This window comes from Chrysochloris asiatica, unplaced genomic scaffold (assembly GCF_000296735.1).
Source record: "Chrysochloris asiatica unplaced genomic scaffold, ChrAsi1.0 scaffold00008, whole genome shotgun sequence".
NCBI lineage: Eukaryota > Metazoa > Chordata > Mammalia > Afrosoricida > Chrysochloridae > Chrysochloris > Chrysochloris asiatica.
Genome location: NW_006408526.1, coordinates 37,026,518 through 37,032,803, shown reverse-complemented (window position 1 = coordinate 37,032,803; position 6,286 = coordinate 37,026,518). Strand labels below are relative to the sequence as shown.

At 34.8% G+C, this 6,286-nt stretch overlaps 1 pseudogene; it reads right to left on the bottom strand.

The window, feature by feature from the left end:
• Positions 1-4,187: 4,187 nt before the first annotated feature.
• Positions 4,188-4,945, bottom strand: LOC102818820 (annotated as a pseudogene).
• Between the last annotated feature and the right edge of the window lie 1,341 nt (positions 4,946-6,286).

Genomic DNA, 6,286 nt, shown 5'->3' with positions numbered 1-6,286 from the left:
TAGCTTCAAGGTCAGGAGTTCAAGCCCATTTTCAGAAATCCTATATAGGGTTATTATGAGTCAGAACTGACTCACCAGTACACAACAACAACAAAACTATTATTGTGACGTTATCTATTTCTCTTTTCAATTCTACTAAAGTTTGATTTATGTATTTTGAGGCTCTTTTACTGGCTGCATAGATATTTATTACATCTATATCCTCTTGTTCAATTGGCCCTTTAATCATTATATAATATCCCTTTTTATTACTTATTCTCTTTTTGCTTTAAAATCTATTTTGTCAGATATTATTATTGCTATTCCTGCTCTGGCTTTGTTTGTCATTTGCTTGATTTTCACCCCTAGCATCTTAGTTTATGTCTATTTTTCTCTTTGTGTCTAAGGTGTGTCTTTTGTAGACAACACAATGTCTTTTCTAGTCCATTCTCTTGACTGATGCACTTAGAGCATTTACATTCAGTGTAGTTAGTGACATAGAATTGACTTGTCATTTTGCTGTGTGTGCTCTTTGTGATGCTGCTGGTTTCTTTGTTCTGCATAATATTAGTGCTGAATTCATTTTGTTTGTGAATTTTCTTGTTATTTTGTTTGTTGCTGTTGTTTTAGTGGTTAGTAAATTTTATGATTTTCCTTTTTTTTTATTTTGATGAGAAAGTTGATTAATTTTCTTTGAGATTACTTTGTAATTTATAAGTTTCTTTCCAGTTTTAAAAGTTTGTCCTATTATGAAACTGATGTGACTTTTTCTTCATTTGAAAGTTCTGTAAGTATTCATTCTTATTTTTTACTTTATAATTACTTTCATTTACAAATTGATGTCTCTAGTTCCCTATTTTGAATCTTGTAGGTTTGTCTTACTTTAGGTATTTCTATATCTGAGTTGACTTCTAAGTAGTGTTGTCATATATTAATATCACATTGTTGTCTGCCATCTTTGGTTCCTTGTCTGAATAACGTCCATCGGTATTTCTTGTAAGGTTGGTCTTAATTTTATAAATTCCTTTATTTTCTAGTTATCTGGAAATGTTATAATTTCACTATTATATTTGCAGGATAATTTTGGGGGGTATATAATTTTTGGTTGGATTTTTTTTTTCTTTCAGAGTTTTATATATGTCATTCCATTGCATTATTGTCTGCATTATTTCTTTTTTGTTATTTTTAACTTCTTATTGTGAATTGAGTGAAGGTTTACAGGCAAGATCATCAGTTTTACATTTAACAAATCATACACTTTGCTTCAAATCAATGATTGTAATCTGCTTGATACAACAACAGTTATCCTGCTTCTTCCCTGTGTTTCCTATTTCCATTCCACCCACCTTTCCATCCCTTCTCAACATTGTCCTTTTGATTGTGAATGGTTGACCATTCCATGTGAGCATACCTTACTAGTGTTGTTGTCTCTGCTATATACCTATCTAGTACTTGGCTGAAAATTGGGCCATGAGGTTGAGTTCCTTTCCAGACCTGAAAGGTGGTTGAGGGCCATAGTCTCAGATTCCTCCTGTCTCTTTCTGATCTGTAACCCTAGTCTTTTATTTATTTATTTATTTTTAAATTATTTTGGGTTTTGTTCCACATTTCCCCCACTCTATCCAGGACCCTCTACTATGAATTCTTTCTGAGCAGTTTATAGTGGTAGAAAGCACTGTCTAGTTCTTCTCTCTCAAAGTTGTGGAGACTGATGGTTACATGTTCCATTAGTCCACTGGACTAATTGTTTCCAAGCCTCTTCAATTCTCCTCACTCGTCTTTCTTCTGCACATGGAGAGACCATTAGCTGTAACTTGTAGCTTTCTGACAGGTTCTATCATTCCTAAAATCAAAGTTAATTGTGCCCAGTGCAACATGGATTAAAAATCTTTCAAAATCTACAAAGGATTGTTTCCATTGTTATTTTAGAATCATATTCCAAACTATAATAATTCTAGTTAATCATTATTTCCTTCATTTTGTTTTTATTATAGCATGCTTACTTAATTTACAGCAAGCATAAAATAAACTGGGTCTTGTTTTGAACCAAGCAATGATGTTTTAAAGGTTGTACACAATATTTGTTAAAAATAACATATAAAAATACCTTTTTAGAAGCTTCTATAAGAAGGAAAATACAAAGTTTAACCCCACAACTTTCCTCTTTGCTAGAACTGCAAACTACTGCTACAGTTTTAAATAGACTTTTTTTTGTTTAAACTATGTTGTTGTTGTTCTGTGCCGTAGAGTCGGTTCTGACTCATAGCGGCCCTGTACAGGGTTTCCGAGGCTGTAAATTTTTACGGGAGCAGAAAGTCTCATCTTTCTCCCGCAGAATAGCTGGTAGTTTCGAACTGCTTACCTTGTGGCTCACAGCCTGATTTGTAACCACTATGCTGGAAAATTTTAAAAAATTAAAGAAATGTGCATATAAATGATTGCATAGCAGAACATGAACATTAACTGCAAGAGTAAAGAAATGAAAGTTAGAAATACTATCAAATATACAAAGGTTTTAGAATCAATCCTTCAAAAACATATTCCACAGACAATATTTTAAAACGACCTTTAGTTTTTTATAGGCAAGCCTAGACAACTAAAACTAAAATTGAAAACAGCAATTCCTTTTAGGGATGTTTCTTACTTTTTATCTGTAAGACAACAGTCTGGGATTTAAAGGTGCTAGCTTTAATTCTGTTGTTAAGTGCCGTCGAGTCTATTCTGACCCATAGTTACCCTGTATAGGGGCCAGGAGTCCTGGCGTGGTGCTGTGGAGTAATGCCCCAGACTGCAAAGCTGTTTGAATGGCAAGGTCAATGGTTCAAGCTCACCAACTGCTCCTCGGAAACCCTATACAGGATCGCTATGGGTCGGAATCTACTTGACAGCACTTAACCACGACAATAAAAGCTTTAATTCTGAAATGACATTAGACATGTCAAGTCACTTTTATTGCCCACCCCCCAAATTATCTTTAAGAGAAATACTAGAAATTATAAATGGTTAAGAGTATCATTTTCTTCTTACAAGTCAGGTACTGCACCAGGTCTACATTGAGAATAATAAACTCAGGATATGTCGTTCTTCCTTAACATGGAGTAATTCTTCTTCTGAAATGACTTTAAATCTCATGGCTCTGGAGCTACCACCTAGCAATGGGAGTGTTGTTTTTCAACTTGCATCACATTAAATAAACTTGAGGTGTAAAGAGCAAGTCTCTTTTATAAAGAGGTAAGCAGATTTTAATATAAATGCACACACCAGTTGAGTGCTTTAAGCATTAAAATTCAGTTCTTTTCCACTATTCACACATACAAAGAATACCTACTTAAGTACAATTTACTTGCTTCTAACAGCTGGAAGAAAACGAAGCAATATTATGGTTAACAACACTTCTTAAAATTTTGAGTAACTATAAAAGAACATTTCCCCTTCAAAATTATCTCTGCCAGACTTGATCTGCTCAAATTTGTGGTGAGTTTTCCCTGACATTTCTGTGTTTCAAATCTTCATAGAAACCAGAAAAAAGCAGCAAAGACTCCATGTTTTAGTAAAAACTCAAATCTCCCTGAAAAGGCTACTTAACCCACTTGGCATCATTCCCCACAAAAGCAGGGCTAACAAAGACTTATCCTACACTGCAGATTGAAATAAACTATTATCATGGGCCTAGGTTGTACATAGGGTCACTGTGAGTCGGTGCCGACTCGATGGCACCTAACAACAACAACAAGACATCTGATAAGTCATACAGGTGCCCCCTGAACCTAAATGTGTCTGAGCAGTCAGTGTTGTCCTGTGGCTACCACCTCACATTTGTATCATTCAATTTTATTAACACGCTACATTTCTAGGTTAACAGTTCTATCAAGTATGGCTATGAAAGTTTATTTTTAATAAGATACTGTTGCAAATTATGGTCAATCAACATCTTTTCACCAATACTTCAAACATTAAAAAATGAGAGTCTTTACAAAAATATTCAGAGACACCACAAATTGGTAGCTGCCCATAACATTAAACAAACTGGACTCTTAAGAATGGCTTCTCAACAGCATATCATTTTAATTATACCCATTGCCTGGTACAGGGAAAACTAACAAGTGTTTTTAAGCATCATTGCAACATTTTATTCCTGATAATTTAAGTAAATCAGACTATGAGTAAATGAATGACACATGCCTAAAAACATCATGGTTTATATACTATTAGTGACCACTGGAATTAGGACTAGTCCATGACCTTGATCTAGATTTTGACCTAGACCTAGACTGTGATCTTGGTTGAGATTTGATCTAGGTGGTTTTTTCCTTGATTCCTTGTCATATCTTGAACCAAACTTATAATGTGTTTTGCAATCTGTTTTAGAGGTACCTCTAGTTTTGGTGTGAGATGCAGACCTAGAATGTGATTTAGCCTTCTAAATCCAATTCAACTGTGATCTTGAATATTGGATTTAGATCTTGAAAAAGATCGATTTCGGTGTTTGAGTCTATCATTGTTGGTATGACTTCGGCTACACAGTGGTCTTCCAGTTGTTCTACTGTTTCTAGAACTATAAGATCTTTTATAGTTGTAATAAAAAGAGCTACTTCTTGATCTCCTTCTTTCATAACTTTGGCTTCTAGAACGCCTGTATCTATCATAATCATCATAGCATGAAGAACTGTACACATTCCTTCCTTCCTTGGCTTTTATCTGATTTGGTGTCTCACAATCTCCTTGTGCAAATTGGATTTCCAATCCATTTTCTGTCCAAATTATATAAAGCATCTTTGGTATCACGAGCATCCTCAAACTGAACATAAGCAAATCCTCTTGGACATCGAGTGTATAAATGAAGTGGAACAAACACATATATAGGACCATAGCAACCAAATTCTCAATGTAAATCTTCAGACCTGGTATCATCAGTCAGGTTCATCACAAACAGAGATATGTTGCGGGCGTGCAGGTAGCGGGACATGTCAGCAGCATGGGTATCAGCCAAGGGTACTAACAGGCTCCACAAACCATCTGCATGTCCTGAGGCATATCCTCCCAGTATTCTTTCTTTGTCTTTGGTTTTAAAAAGTTTGATTATGACATATCTTGGTGATTTTCTTTTAGAGTTTATACTGTTTAGGATTTGTTAAGATTCTTGAATGAATATTTTCTCATCTAATAAGATTTTATGAAAGTTTCCTTCCAACAACTCTTTGACAGTTTTCTCTGTGATTCATTATTTTGTTTTTATTTTTGTCTCTTATTGCTCTTGGGAGTCTTGATGTGGTGCTGTAGGGTAAGCACTGGACCACAAGGTTCGTTTGAACTGCAAAGTTGGTGGTTCAAATTCACCAACTGCAACTTGGAAATCCTACACAAGGTTGTGTAACAAAAACATATATTAATTTTGTTGATATCCAATTGCTTTTTTTTTTTTAATGGCTTCTAGTTTTTCTTTTAGTTTGTCAGTTTGTTTTTGTAGTGTTTTTCTGCATTCCCCTAAAGTCTTGTTTGTGTTTTCCTTTATTTCATTTGCAACTTTCTCAATCTTTCTCTCAATCTTTTGAAGATACTCAAATATCATTCTTTTTAATTCTTTATCTGATATTTCTAATGTTATTTCTTCCTCAGAAAGGTTTTCTGGTTATGTATTTTGGTCACTTGTTTGTGCCATATTATCTTGTATCTTTGTTTGAACTGAAATTATCTATTGTTCCTGAGACTTTGTGGTGTTGTATTTAAATGGTGATTGTTGTACATTTATGTGCTCGCCATCTGTCTCCTAGTGAGTGTGATGGAGAGTAAGAGCATGTGCACAACTCTCTGTTGTTCATGTAGTGCACTTGAGGGCAGGTCTGCCTCATGTTGGCTGCTATTATTGATCAAGTGGTACAGGAGCAGTTTGTGGCCTAGACACAATGAGTGGCTCTGCAGGAGGTATGGGTGTGACTGAACTATGTGGGCACAGTTATTGTTTCCTGCCTCATGGGACAAGAACAAAAACAATGCACAATAACAAAAAAGACAATGATAAAAAAGAAAGAAAAAGGTAGGAAAACAAGAAGATAGTACTAAGGGGGGGCGGGGGGGGTACCTAAAAGGAAAAAAGGAGAGTAAAATTAAAAAAGGGAAAAGAAAAGAAACAATAAACAAAACTAGGGAGGGAGAAAAAAGAAAAGAGAAAGAGAAAATAGAGTAGTAAAGAAAAATTAAAAGAATGCAATAAACAAGTGAGAAACAGGAGGAAAAAAAAAGAAATAAGGGGGAACAAAGCAAGGGAAGGAAAAGAAAAGAAAGGAGAAACAATGAAAGATTATAAGTG